We start from the raw sequence: 15,369 nt of genomic DNA on the forward strand, positions 1-15,369 counted from the left end.
TAGATAGATATAGCTAGACAAAAACAATCAAGACGATCAACGTAATAAAGGTCTTTAATGTGAATGAAGCGATGTGAATGGATTTCATAACTCATAACTGGAAAAACAGAATATAATTTTGGGGAGTAAAAACGTGAAAATGACGAAGAAATAAAAAAAGCTGGATAAAAATTAAAAAAGGAGATTTTTTTGGCTGTTTTGCTGGCAAGCTTAAAAAAATTGGCAATATCCAGGAAAAACTGAAAGGTGGGCAACTCTGGCTACAACACCTATCGTTTCAGTATGATGCAAAAATAAACAACCGCTTTCCACCACACGGCATGAAAACTGATGCACAATTAGGCCGTTCTGATTCTTGATTATGCATGAATGTGAATGCTTGTGAACCAATACTCATAGTCCTTTATTTCGTGAAGGTTTGGATTACTAACACAAATTTTCAGAACCGGGACTCTCTGCAAACTTTTGCAGCGCTCCTCTGATTCCTTCATATTTCATCTACTGTTATTTAAAATATATTAATTTATGTTTCTAGTTCGCTATCAGAATCAAATTTGAGTTATTTTGTAAAAGTTTCACTGCAGCTGGTGATATCAATTGGTATTGAATCGGAAGACCTGAAGAGCGCATAAACAAAGATGTAAAAAAGACTGTATAATACAAACGGGGATTGGTTTCTTCAATATCCAATAAGTTGTAAACGGGCGGAGCTTCAATTGAAATAATTGCGCTTGATTTTTGGTAGTATGTATGTATGCTTCTTTTTAGTCTTACAAAAAAATATGACCTACATTTGTTGCCCCGCTACATTAGTACACTTTGACAGCAAAGGTAGTTAAGCACAGAAAGACACATAAAAATGTATGGGAAATGAGAATTCTTCCGATTTTTCGACTATTTGAGAAATCGCAATGAATATCACGTCAAACAAATCTTAGAGAATTAACGAATCCATTGGTATACAAAACATCAAAATCCGTTCGCATAAAAACCAGTTTTAATGTTAAAAATAGCATCATTAATGAAACGCGTATTCCTACGTCAAAAAACATGATTGCCCTTGAGCTTTTTCATCTTGAACTATGTTGTTACATGCGTGGATTCATTATAAAAAAAACTCATTATAGTTCAAATTTGAAAAAATAAAACCGTTTAAAACTTTGGAAAAAATAAAACCGCAATTCGGCCACTTATTTGATTTTTCAATTCATCTTGAATAGACCTGACACACCTGAACAACGCATAAAAACTGTGCAGTTTTTTACGAAAGCCATGGTTATGTTTGAGAAACTCATCACACTTTCCGTCGTAGATTACGGTCGACATAATCGTTCATCAGAGGATAACAGTAAACTAAAACAAAAAAGATTATAATTTAAACAATAAAGCTGGACTCTGGAAACTGGAAAAAAGAGTAGTTTTCTTGTTATTAAAGGAAGTGTATAATCGAGTGGTTGTTTATACCCACCTTTGTTGGTAACTGCCAAAATCAATCAATCAGTCGAAGGTCAAGAAAGGTGAGTGTTCCGCACTTGACCCGTCTAGTGTTGAGATTGGTCTTAGGCTTATAACCAAAAGCTTGCTCGTAATGCAGCTGTCTAAGCTTGCTGAAACGCCATGTCCCCGCGACACGAACGGAACATCGACGCAACGCGACGTAAAGGGTGTGTCACATCAAATTGCATCACGGAAAAAACGCTGTAGAAATTCGCCCAGTAGACCGATCCTTTTGAAAATTTTAGACAGTAAAATAAAAACTATTAAACAACTTTTGGCATTTTCTTTTTATTCATACTTCGAGCCCAAGCCCGTATGCTCGCACCTTCCTCTTTACCCCGTCCATAAGGTTCTGTACAACGTCAGGTTGTAGTTTTTTTTAACAGAAATCCATTTTCTCTTGAAGTCCGCCTCCGATTTGACAACTTTTGGGTTCTTCCGGAGGGCCTGCTTCATAATCGCCCAATATTTCTCTATTGGGCGAAGCTCCGGCGCGTTGGGCGGGTTCATTTCCTTTGGCACGAAGGTGACCCCGTTGGCTTCGTACCACTCCAACACGTCCTTTGAATAGTGGCACGAAGCGAGATCCGGCCAGAAGATGGTCGGGCCCTCGTGGTGCTTCAATAGTGGTAGTAAGCACTTCTGTAGGCACTCCTTAAGGTAAACCTGCCCGTTTACCGTGCCGGTCATCACGAAGGGGGCGCTCCGCTTTCCGCAAGAGCAGATCGCTTGCCACACCATGTACTTTTTGGCAAACTTGGATAGTTTCTGCTTGCGAGTCTCCTCCGGAACGCTGAATTTGTCCTCTGCGGAGAAGAACAACAGGCCCGGCAGCTGACGAAAGTCCGCTTTGACGTAGGTTTCGTCGTCCATTACCAGGCAATGCGGCTTCGTCAGCATTTCGGTGTACAGCTTCACCTTCCGGTCGATGGTTAGGTTCTCAAAGTATCGTTTTAGTACTCTGCTGACCGTGGATTGGACGATTCCCAGCATCTTACCGATGTCCCGATGTGACAACTCCGGATTCTCGAAATGAGTGCACAGGATTAATTCACGACGATCTTTTTCGTTCGACGACATTTTTCCAAATTTACGAAAAGTTGACGCTGAAGCCAGGACCAACGTGAGCTATACACTCTTATCTGATTATAAGCGAAAGCTGTATATATAATCCCTAAAAATTAAATTTCTACAGCGTTTTTTCCGTGATGCAATTTGATGTGACACACCCTTTAAAACGCGGCCTCATGAACCAGACTAAAAGGACACGAATTTCGGACGTTTTTCCGAGCCCTAAGGAACTAACAAAATAAAGAATATTTTTATGAACTACTAGCTGACCCGACGAACTTCGTCCCTCCCAGAATAGAGTTTTTGATTTGAATACGTTGTACGTTAGTCAGTCCAATCACTGAACTCTTCATTGATTGATTACCCTTTGACCCTTTACAATATCCTTTTACTATAAATTGTCTAGTACTTCTACAAAAATTCGTCCTTATAATATAAAATTATTTTCAGACACAATTCTCGTTCAAGATTCTTCAAGCATTTGGAAATAACATGTATCTCTGTTGCATGATATACATGTTTGATACAGAAAATATTACAAAATAAAGACAGCTCAAATCGGACCATTCCTTCCTCGGGTTTAGGGAACACAAACACAATTGGCCTTCCATTTTTGTTCATATAGATAGAAGATATAGGAATGCGTTATTTCGTCTGAAAATCCTTTTCCACCTTCGAACAAACATCAATTTCGTTAGCGCCAACATTAAATGGACTAACAACGCATAGCTAATTGTAGAACATAAGGGAATTCAATTTTCTGAATTTTTCGATTTTTCTCTCCGCTATATTGATCTACGGGAAGAGACGAATACAACGAAATATAGATGACTCAAATTGAACCATTCCTTCCTCGGGTTTTGCGCTTACCAACACATTTGGCCTTCCATTTTTATTTATATAGATATAAGATATGGAAATGCGTTATTTCGCCTGAAAATCCATTTCCACTTACGAACAAAGATCAATTTCGATAGCGCAAACATCGAATGGACTAACAACGCTTATTGTGATGTAATTTTCGAACATGTGGGAATTCAATTTTCCGATTTTTCCGACCTTCCTTCAGAGTTTTCCGAAAATTTTCCGATTTTTCACTCCAAGAATACAACAAAATAAAGAAGGCTAAAATCGGACCATCTCTTCTCCGGGTTTTCCGCTTACCAACAGATTTTGCCTTACATTTTTATTTATATAGATTATTTGATCATTTTGTTTAACGATCTAAATACAAAATAAGTTAAACAAAAAGAAAATCATTCAAAATTTAAAAAAAAATTAAGCGGCGCCATAAACAGTGCCCTAGCGTACCAGATTGCAGTTCTTCTGCACCCAAACTACCGTAGGCAGAAAACATCTTCGGTATAATTTTCGTGTGCTGAAGGGTGAAATGAACAAATAAAAGCACCTTTCCAATGGACTTTTAATTAGCAAATATGGCGCTATTGTATGCCAAGTGAAAGAAAAGAATGACCGTTTGGAAAAAAATGTTTCTATCACGTTTCATTCCATTTTCTTTAAATAGTAAAATAAAAAAAACTTTTGTTGATCCATGTGATAGAGAAAGGTGTAAAAATATATTCATATCAAATTTGAAATAAACCGTTCAGTAGTTCGACACAAAAATGAATAAGAATCGATTCCGACATTGCGTACGTCAGAAAGTTTCGAGAAGATCGCGTTTGAAGATTTCATTCAAGGTCATACAAGATTAGTTACGTCACAAAAAAGGTTATACCTCGGTAGATAATGAGAATTCAGAAAAATACAAATCCTTCCTTATCTTAAGTATCTGAACTTCAAAATTATGAAGAAAAAAATCAATTCGTACGAAGTTCTATATCAGAATATCTACTACTACACCCTCAACTAGTCAACAATGTTTCTATCACGTTTCATTCCATTTTCTTTAAATAGTAAAATAAAAAAAACTTGTTGATCCATGCGATAGAGAAAGGTGTAAAAATATATTCATATCAATTTTTTTAATAAACCGTTCAGTAGTTCGACACAAAAATGAATAAGAATCGATCCCTCTGTTTGGTTTTATCTTAGCTTTGGCGTATTTGCCACAGTTTACTTTAGTTCGTGCCAATTATTACGCAAAAATAATAGTCAAATAATAACGGACATCGAAGCATTGCAGTTGCAATTTTACATAACCCACACCCGATTGAATTTCGATTCACGCGAAATCCAGTTGCAAAAACAAAATAAACATGAATAAACGCGAGTCAATCACACGGTCACTCTATTAATCTGTCCAGTGAGTACCACCAGTGGCAGTACCAACTTTCGCACTCAATTGGGGCTCATTTCGTGGGAGCTCTTCCCGCGAAAGAGAAAGGACGCGCTCGTTCAATTTTCCTTCCCAGCCTTTCCGCGCCGAGCGGCTTCACGATTTTCGAAAACCCACCGATCGGCTGCTCACGCTTCTCTGTGGGTGAGATACGCGCGCGGGAACTCGTTTCGGTTCGGTTTGCGGCCCGCTTGGAGCGCATCACTCAGCCAGTAGCTCCGCGACTCGCGTACAGTTTGTGCGCACGACGCTCTCGTGTTCGATCACAATCGCGCGACGAGGATCGTTTCCGCGATTTTGGTGTTTGTTTTTATTTGCGCTCGTTTGTACTTTGTACTTTGTTTTTCCTGCTGATATATCGTGCGCATATCAGTGAACGTGTGCGTTTGTGTGTGTTGTTTTCATTGTGGGTTAGTTATACCCTGTAGTTGAAGAAATTTTATATTTGGTGCAATATAATTTCGGATGGGATTTCGTTTATTTGGTTATTATTTTTGTGTCTATTAGAATTGCTTTCGCCCCGGGAGCCGCGCACAGCTGTTGTGGCAATAGTTACCGACTGTTGAAAAACCTTGCAAGTGAAGCACGGAAAAAATTACCCTGAGGGATCGAGATATCTCTCCAGGGGAAAATCAGGCCAATGTGTTACATTTTGATGATGTGGTTTTGTGAGTAAAACGTTGGAAACGGAAAAAAGGAAAACCAACAATGATTATTTTCTCCGTTTCTCCCCGTATCTACCGCGATTGGAATTGCGATATCGCAACACAACGTGAATTTCATTTGGCTCGATAAAAGTGCGAATAAAGCTGATATTTATAATAAGTGTGGATCGAAAGGAAGATAAGAGTAGTGATTTTTTTGTCGGGGAAGAAAGATTATAACGTCACATCGGAATGTGTATTCTTAGTGCAAAGAAGAAAAGAAAGCCAATCCGAAAATATATTGTACTTCAAACGAGTGAAACGAGGAATGAGTTTTCCCATCTACGAATCGAGGGCGGTTAAGCACCGATTTTAGGATTCCTACGGAGTACATTTCCAGTTCGATTCGAGGTGTCGACATTGTGCTATAGTGTAGCACTGTCTCGCCCAAATAAGGCGAACACAAAATGGATATCTTGTTTGCCTTCCCAACTTGGTATGGTGTTTAATTGAAAGCGGAGAATCTCAGGCTGAAAAGGTTCAACTTCAAGAGGTTTGAACTTGAAATAACGACTCTCGAGTGTGGGAACGGAATATTGTTGTTGAAGATAATGCATTTTGGGTCCACTTCTTTCGTGTGTCAGCATCGGACAGATTCTTAAACGAACAATGAAACGGATGTTTCAACTTTGAAGTTAATTGGAACAGAAGGATACACTCGGCCATTGAATACCTCCAAGGGAAGGGTGTAAGAAAAGTATTTATATTATTCTATGTCACAATGGGAGGGCATCTGTTTCCTTTCACGTGTGAAACCCAATCCTAACTTGGCGGCTGCTACTCGTCAATGTAACTCGCTTCTGTATCACCCATTAAAATTTAATTTAGGTTCTCGCACGATTTCGCAACCAGGGAACAACAGCTAATTCTTTCAACCGATGCGATCGTACATCATCATTTTGCAATTTCATACAAATAAAATCTATCGAGCGGCAACTCGATGTTCATTTCTAGTAGAACAATCCTTCCCCGTCCGAGCCAGCCGTATCTTCAATCTAGACGGAGCACAAATTTCGTCGATCGTCTGGCTTCTTCGCCAAGCCGCGAGATACCACTAGTCCAACTTACCCACAGACCGTAACGATCATATTGGTGCAATACTCTTGCGCACCGTTGCTGCTGCTGTGTTGCCCGTTGTACCACCTTTGGTTATGTGACGTGATTGCGAAGACCATGCTCCGCTGGCTATAGCAGCCCAGTTGCCTAATCAAGATTTCCACGCCGCCAAACTGTAGTCTCTGTGTGGTTTTCGGTTCTTTTTCTTCATAGCGTTCAGTTTTATTCCACCCCAAGAATGGGAATCGAAAGTGTGTGCTGGAAAATGAACTATTTATGGACTCTTATCAGTGCTGCGCCTCAATTTGTAAACATAATATATGCAAATTTGCACGCTTCGGACGGTGACTTTGAAAAAGCTGGTTCTATCACGAAGTGCAGCGGCGTTTTTTTTTTGTTTTACGTTAGAGCTCCAAGGGTTATCACAAGGGTAATGCCATGGTGTGTCGGGATAGTTTATGACTGATCGTTGTGAGGTTATTACTGGGAAGGTGATTGAAACATTTGGTTGCTACCTACACGCTCACTTGATTCAGAAGCATGTGATGCGGCTTTGAGTAGTGAAAGTTCACTTAGCAAATTAATTCAGCGTCAAATTGATTACACTTCTAGTTTAAAGAGCATATAGTTAATGTATGTTTGTGCTTTTGCGCTGATTCACGCATTCACATTCATTATATATGATCATAACGAGAAACGCATTATACGAGGGCTGCTTCGTGCAGAAGTGCAAGCAATACACTTCTGCATTTGCTCAAACCATTTATTATAGCATCCATACCACTCCGAAAGTGGTTCCTCCAAGACATTTCTTTTCAACCAGAAGAAGCGTTGATAATCGTTTACCAAAATCGTTGTTCTTGATGTAAGAGGCCCAATCGAAGTCATTGGGTGCCAAATCTTAGCTGTACAGTGGATCACCCATTTAATCGATGTTTTCACCAAATCAAATAGGTGCATGTGAGCTCGCATTGTCATGATACAGAATGATTCGTTGTTTTTCTTCTTTATTTGACCGAATACTTCTGGTAAACAAATGGTTGTGTGCTACTCCACAATTTATTGTTCTACATTTCTCTATTTTTTACCACATGACGAGCTTTTCTGATAAATACGAGATCAAAAAAAAAAAAAATGGAAGATATTTTGACGGCCAAATATTCATGCTATATCGTTTGTATACAATTCATACTAATGAATGGGATACCTGGATCTCTCGTTATGTCACATGTCGATCTAGCATCATCATGCCACGCACATGATCTTTTCTGATACAGCAGCTGATTTTGAACGACTTCCGCGAGTTTCGTCGGTGTGAGATGTGTGTTGCACTCTCGTCTCGATAACCCAGGTAGAAAGTCGTAAAAATCGTTGCACGAAATCGTGTCAATTCCATTTTTTTGCTGAGACGCAGTTTTCAAGTCGCTAAAAAAAATTAATGTAGTCTCCGTACGACAAAACATTTCGAGTACTCAGCAACCCAGGTAGAACGTAATGAAAATCAACGCCACATGCCATTTTTTATTAGGTGTGTGAATTAATTTTACCCGTTTTTATTTTGTTTAAGTCAAATGTATATTTTAAACGAATGATAAGCAAAGTATGCTGCATCTGCAGGTACAATCTCTACCCATCTTTCTGACAACTAACGAATTCCTTGTCTGAAAAAGTTCACTTTTTTATTTTCGATTCCTGCCCAGTCCTTCCACTCCAAGTAGGTTTTAACAACAGAAGCAATAAGAGGTCTAGTCATGTTGAACACCTAATTTTTTGTAACTGTTCACCAATTCGGGCCGGCTTCATGCAGAAGCCAATTCATCCATAACCATCCATCCGTAAACTTCAACATTTAATTATAACAAAAAATATAATGCTTTCCGCGAATGCTGGTACAAATTTCCCCATTTTTCATGCGATGAAAAACAAATCAGACCAATGTAGAATACTGCGTTTGATAGTCTCTTTTTTTTTTCGTACACACATACTGTATTTTTTTTTCTAATGAAATCGTTATCAGTTTTTACATCTATTGGAATACGGGTAGAAATAATTCACACAACTAATACATTGCGATTCACAACTATAGGACCATTCATTTTTTCTGAGTATTTCTCAAAAAGGCCTGGTTTAGATAGCTTACCATCAACACGAATGAACAGTCAGAAGTGCAACGAAGTATTTCAGAATCATTTACTGTTGTTTTTGCAACCAATGTGATAATTGGGTAATTTGGCATCAATTCATAAAATCCGGATGGTCATGGCATGGTTTAATGGATAGGGACTTCAGATTTTGGACTGGCCAGCTTGTTTACCAAATTAAAACCCTGTCAGGAACTTATGAGGAGTGATCGGTCGAATAGTAAATGCAGCTTATAATCAGTATGAGTTATTTGAAGAGCTTAAACGAGCATTATCCTCTGCGTAGAACGAGATACACACTACAACATGAAGCAGCCTGGTCAAAACCAACCCGAATGGGTTATTTGAACTGATTGAAAACTAAAGATGACCTACGAATTAGAAAGTTATCGTAATTTATGTTAAATTGACTTTAGTTTTGTAAAGAAGTGAAAGTTTTTCCATCTGGTTCTATAGTTATGAAACGCTGTAATTTTAGTTTTTTTTAATGTTTCGCGCATGAACACAACAATAAAGTTTAAATGGCCAGTCTTATAAACGAAGATAGTTATTGTAGTCTACACTATATATTTCAATTCAACGAACTTCTTACATATCTCTGGGAACTCAGGAAAAATGAGTGGTTCTATAATTGTGAAACGCAGTGTATTTGTATGGATGGTTTCAATACCCGAATTTTATTGCAATTTTGCTGAATTCAATTTAAAATTCTTCAATGTGAATTGAAGTTTGGATGAACTTGAAGCTCGGATAAAAACACAGACACAGCTGGCTTTATGTATGAAAAACGATTGTAAAAATCTATTGCTATGATTTTTCGCCAATAAGGAACAAGACCTCTATGATAGAGATATTATGAAGCTACCTTTAGAATGACAACGAATTCTCCAACAAAATGGTGCATATTTGATCGAAATCGGACAATCCGAAGCATATATAAAAAATAGTTTTGAATTTCACCCAAAAATAATGGATAATTTTTTCCCCAACCTATATTTTTTTTGTTTTTGGCATCTCAACCACGATTGGAGAATGTTTTGGATGAGTTCTAAAAGTGAGTTTAAGTGAGGTAAATTTTCAGTTCAACTCCCATTATATTATTCTCTTACGTTTTTTGACGTAGGATTTTTAGTCTTTCAGTAATGCCGCCGGATCAGAAAACCTGTCACTCATGAAATTATATTAACGTTAAAAATTATTTTTGCTGCGAATTGATTTTGATGATTTTCTCAACGATTTGTTTGATATACTATCCTCCTAGTCTGCTAGCTCCTAGTCTGAATTGTAATGTGTAGCATATCGAACAAATCTTAGGGTGTGCAAATCATCCGAATTCGTCCGCTGTGAGAATAGCTATTAACGTTAACTTTATTTCATAAAAACGTGACCTGTTTTCTGGTTTGGCACTCTTCCTGAAAGACGCAGTTCTACATCAAAATCTTTCAGTTTTGAACCAAATTAGTTATCGAGGCATTTTCTCACATATATCTTATGTATTGAAGCTCACTCAGCGAGTGAGTTCCATCTATGGTAAAAATGGTAAAAATGGCCAATGGGCTATACAAACCGATTCCCTGACCGGTATTGATCGGTGTGACGGGGCATTTCCATCAAGAAAAATCACTTTGTGTTGCTCTTTTATTTAATTCTTCAACACGTTGTTGTTGAGTTCGTCTTCGTCCAATAATGTTCGCCACTCAGTGTCTTCAAACACCAGTAATTTTCATGTTATTCGTTACTCACATCAAAATTATCACTTCTAAACTTTTTGAACCACTCGTAGACATTGCATTTGCCGAGAGTATGCTCGCCGTGATCTCACAAACACAAAATCCACAATTTTCAAAATAAAAAAATGGGTGAAACTTCTGGAATTTCGGACTAATTGACAGATGTCTAAAAATTTAAAACGACGATCGATATGGCTTTTCCCACATTTGTACGTGAAAATTTTAATGTGTGAATTTCGTTTCATGCGTAAGCACCTGATAGTCGTTTTTAATGCAATGAACAAAATAATTTGTTTCAAAAAGCGTGTTCTTAGGAAGATTCCTGATATTTGATACACTGAAAAAAAAACTTTGTATCTTGAAACAGTTTCTTGATCATGCATGATCATTTTTTCTTGTTTTTCCTTGCATTCTTGCTTAGCCAGAACTCATACCGCATTAGGTATCATATGTTGTTTTCTGATAGTCAAAATAAGAATAATCTAATGTCATGCACCAACATACCTTCCGCCGAATTGTCGAACAGAAACAGTGAATTCTTCTTCGAAATAGTCAAATGAAAAACATTTCTCCCAAACTCAAAACATGTTTCGGGCGCTCCGTCAGAAGCCGTACGGATCCTAGAGCTGACAAAACATAGGGTAAATGATCTTGGTTTGTCCAATTTGGGGTGTTTTTACGCAACTAGTAAATGCAAATCGATTTTTCTTCATGAAAATCACACATAATCGATACGAGTTTGGGTTTGTCGAAAAGCCCCAAGTCTCTAGTTGCTAATACTACCATAAGGTGTTGAAATTATTCAAATTTTTATGTTTTTTAACGATTTTCCTTAAAGAAGAATTATGATCATGGTTTGACCACCTCTGATAATGGTTTGCCCAAAAAAATTATCATGGTTTGTCCGGTTTTAGAAATCTCCATTTTTGAATGAAAACATTCGAATTCACAATTAGATGTTGCATTTATCATTGCTTGAGTTTACTGTCATCATATTGATTCATTCATAATTTAGGCTTTCTTCAGAATATTGCCTTTTCTTGGGCATTTTAGAAGTGTTCACCTCAACACAATCAACACAGAAAAACCATACTTCTGCTATGCGCGAAGCACACCATAAACAAACATAAACAAACTGCAGCGCGCCAAGCGGTTGCCATAGAAATCATATGGACAAAACAACATTATTGAATTGGACAACTCATGATCAGAATTGAGTTCATCAAAATGCGTTAATTTAATGGTTTAGCTATGTAAATCCGATACAAATGGTGAGCAAGCATGATGTTTACAATATTTATAAGTGTTGTAATCCAGAAAAGGTCTGAATACGTGTCAAATAATCATCTGGTGATCGATTAAAAGTTAGCTCGAATGAGGGGCCCATTGACACAAATAGAAGGTGTATTTTATAATCCTTTAAAACATGTGATTTCGTAAAAATATACTATCAAACTACTATAAATCATGTAAAAGGCAATTTCATTTATATGTTTCGAAACATTCGAAGGCCTTATTTGACACAGGAGCGCTGAATTAGAGCATTCAAAAAAGTGGGCAAACCATGATCATATTTTCGACTGGACAAACCAAGATCATTTACCCTACACAAATAACCGAAAGAATTTTTCTGGCGCTTTGGATATCTAGAAGGAAATTCCGGCCTGAACTATTATTTGTCTTTTTCGATAAACATTCCTCATTCCACATTCCTCGTGAACCCCTTTCTTAGAAAAATTTTGCAGTTGCTATAAATAAAACATTTTCTAACCACTCTAAAGCTATGTAGAGAAAATAGTAGAGAGAGAAGTAGAGAGAGAAGAGAGTAGAGAAAATTTTACACTCGTCACTTAATCGTACAATTTATTGCTAATTGTTTATCGCTCTGATATATATTACGATCGTAATACTTTCGTGACCGAGTGGTTAGCGCCTCACATTCTCATGCCGGTGGTTCTGGTTCGATTTCCGTTCTGGTCGGAAGATTTTTCTTAAAAAAAAATCTTGCGACCTGCCCTATGGTGCTCTAGAGCTTGCCACTCCAAATACATTCAAGATGTGTTATTTGGCATAAGAAAGTTAAACTCGTGTACTACTAAAATTACGCAAGTATAATAAAACCTATGTAGAAATGAATAGATTACGATCGTACAGGTCTATGTTTTCGTTCTCATTTTTATATCAAAATTGGACTTGGTGATCACTTCCTCGCGTCTAATTTCTTCGCACAAATGCTGCGTTATCTTTGACCCATCCACACAGTTGATGGAATCGATCCACCAAATGTCTGCTAGTTCCACAGAGAGGTGCTAAGCCGGAGCGTGCAAGAAGGCGGAACATGCTTCAATTATGATCGTAATCGCACGACGCCAGAGATGCAATCAAATCGGCGCAAACCTTTTTCCCGCAAACAGCGGTTGTTTTGGGGCGAATAGAACGTATTTAGAGAGGAGGGGTTAAGGAGGGTCAAACAAGGTGGGCCTAGGTGTCAGACGTGACCGAGGAGGCACTGTGTAGTGGTCGTAATTGGTGTTTCCGTTGGATGACCTATTTTTACCGTTTTGGGGGGCTCTTCAAACAGCGAACCGAAGAGCGTGGAAAATTTTGCTCGACAAAACAACAGCAAAATTGTCTGCATTGTTCAGACGTATGAATACGGGCAGCAAAAACTATCAACAACACGTTTGAACAAGTACGAGAATCGCTCCCAGTGACCGTGACTACGAGTCGTGGAAACTGCAATATCGTGTATATTATAAAAACATGAATTGCGTTCGTCCAGGTGCTGGGGAAATTTTCCCCTCAGATGATTTTATCATCGATTCGTTTAGGATGCAAAAGAAAATGAAAAATCAAATTTTATGATCCGAACAACGGTTACATCACCGTAACGAAAAGGCTCCAACAAAATCATTCTCTTGGAACACACAGGGTAGCCAACCGATACGCAAATGCAATAAGTGCACATTCCCCGAGCAGTAGAACACACCGAACACCGTTCGGAGCACCATAACCATGGCGCGATCCATCATCACACAGTACGTGAGCTATGCGCGCGATTCAAGATCAATCGCGTCTGTAAACGCAAATAGTGCCCGACCGACAATTGCTAGGTTGCATAATCATCTCGCCTCGTTCATCCAACCGCTACAAATCATAACTAGGCGCACCAACGCATCATCGTAGAAAAAAAGAAGTTTCCGTAGGCTGTGCACATAGAATCAGCATAACACGACGGCCTAGGCTAAACGGGCTCGCCGCCATCCCTGACTGAGTTTTCTGTACCAGAAACGGGCAGGCAGGCAGGCAGACCAATAAGAAGTCGAAGAATCTTGAGGTTTTGTTCCCCGCTTCGCCACCTCCGTATCCAATGGTAACGAATAACCTAGGCGTCGTCATGTTCTAGCGGAACCGCATAACCGACCATACAAGTACATACTGTGTGGAGCATGTTTCGTTGGAGGTGCAATTCATTACAGTGCAATTCATTACAGTGCAAATTATCATATAAATTGACTCTGGGCATAAACTTATCGTGTTTGAGGTACCACATATCAAGCCCACATGAAAAAAAGAAAGATTACGTATTTTGTCAGCGTAAATCAAACTTCGATATCTAAACGGTTTGATGATGTTTGTGCTAACGTACGAACTCATCGGTGTTTCTAACAGTTTATACAACGATCAGGCCTGTTCATCAATTCGATGTTTTCGCACCTGCGTAACGAGTAAATGAGTTAAATGCATTGAAAAATTGGTGTGATTTACCCTGATACGCGTAGTCTAATCTTTCACGATTTTTATGAGGCCGGACGTGGAATTGTGGCACCGTGAGCTTTTGCCATTTCACGATAAGTTTGCATGAATATCTGCCTGGAGTCTATTCTCAGAGAAGGATCATCGCTAGGTTCATTATATCGGAAGACTGCTCGATTGTAATCGCCTATACTTTATTAGCAATAATCATTAAGAGAGGATGTTTGACCGTTGTGCGATTTAATTTTATTGGGTGATGTTTGTTGTACTCTTTGGATCAGGGTTTCTCAAAGTTGTCGATATCGACCCCTTGGGGTCGATTCCGGTTTCCAAGGGGTCGACACAAACGAAAACTGATTTTGTGGTCGACGAGGTCTGAGAATCGACCCCTATTAATTAACACAAGTTCTTATTTGAAACTTTCATGATACTGTATGAGTTGTATTACGTGAAGCAACATGTTATGATAATGACTAATAATTTAGTAGAATGAATTAAGTCATGACAAATTGAAGTCTAAACAAACATAACAAGCTTGCATTTAGGTTGCAAGTTTATTAGCGTTCTGAAATTCGTTGGAGCTTGAATGATAATACACTCATCGACTAATTTAATTCAATAGATAATCAAGTGATTACACGGCTGGATAATGTGAACTAAAATTAAGTGATTGAAAAATAATTTAATAGATATTTAGTTACCTACGCCCGTAGCGTTTTTTCATTACTTCAGGATACATGGTCGGTGTTGAGTCAGACCGGTCCATGTGACATTTTCATGATTTCGAGAAAAACGAGCTTGAAGTTTAGTAATGTAAGGGATTTTCATTGATCATTCAAAATAATTTCGATCCGTTATTCCTGCTGTACGCTTGAATTTTTCAAATCTGATAAGTGTCAATAACTCGAAATTTTTAATTTTGCGACTTGGTTCTCTCTGACTTAACACCGACCACTTGTCACTGAAAATTATGAATGGTTTTATTTGTTTTCGTTTTTTACGCTGAATGGTGCCTAATGCAAATTTTCTATACAATAGTGACTATATCCAAGTTTATCAATGAGTAGGCTCGTGAGCATACCTAAAGCATCTAGTACGTACACTCACAAAAATGC

At 38.2% G+C, this 15,369-nt stretch overlaps 1 protein-coding gene across 21 annotated transcripts in view; it reads left to right on the forward strand.

The window, feature by feature from the left end:
* LOC129764511 (rab11 family-interacting protein 4A) overlaps nucleotides 1-15,369 on the forward strand; it is a 244,434-nt gene that overhangs the window by 162,947 nt on the left and 66,118 nt on the right. For 2 of the 21 annotated variants that reach the window (XM_055763649.1, XM_055763652.1), the window contains exon 1: nucleotides 5,087-5,277. The exons of 17 other annotated variants lie outside the window; for them this stretch is intronic. The gene's annotated coding sequence lies outside the window, so the exon portion shown is untranslated. Of the gene's footprint in view, nucleotides 1-5,086; nucleotides 5,278-5,396; nucleotides 5,536-15,369 lie in introns of those variants that run through there. 2 more of the 21 variants (XM_055763650.1, XM_055763651.1) reach the window with 2 other exon arrangements.

Source organism: Toxorhynchites rutilus, chromosome 2, assembly GCF_029784135.1.
Source record: "Toxorhynchites rutilus septentrionalis strain SRP chromosome 2, ASM2978413v1, whole genome shotgun sequence".
In the NCBI taxonomy this organism is placed as follows: domain Eukaryota; kingdom Metazoa; phylum Arthropoda; class Insecta; order Diptera; family Culicidae; genus Toxorhynchites; species Toxorhynchites rutilus.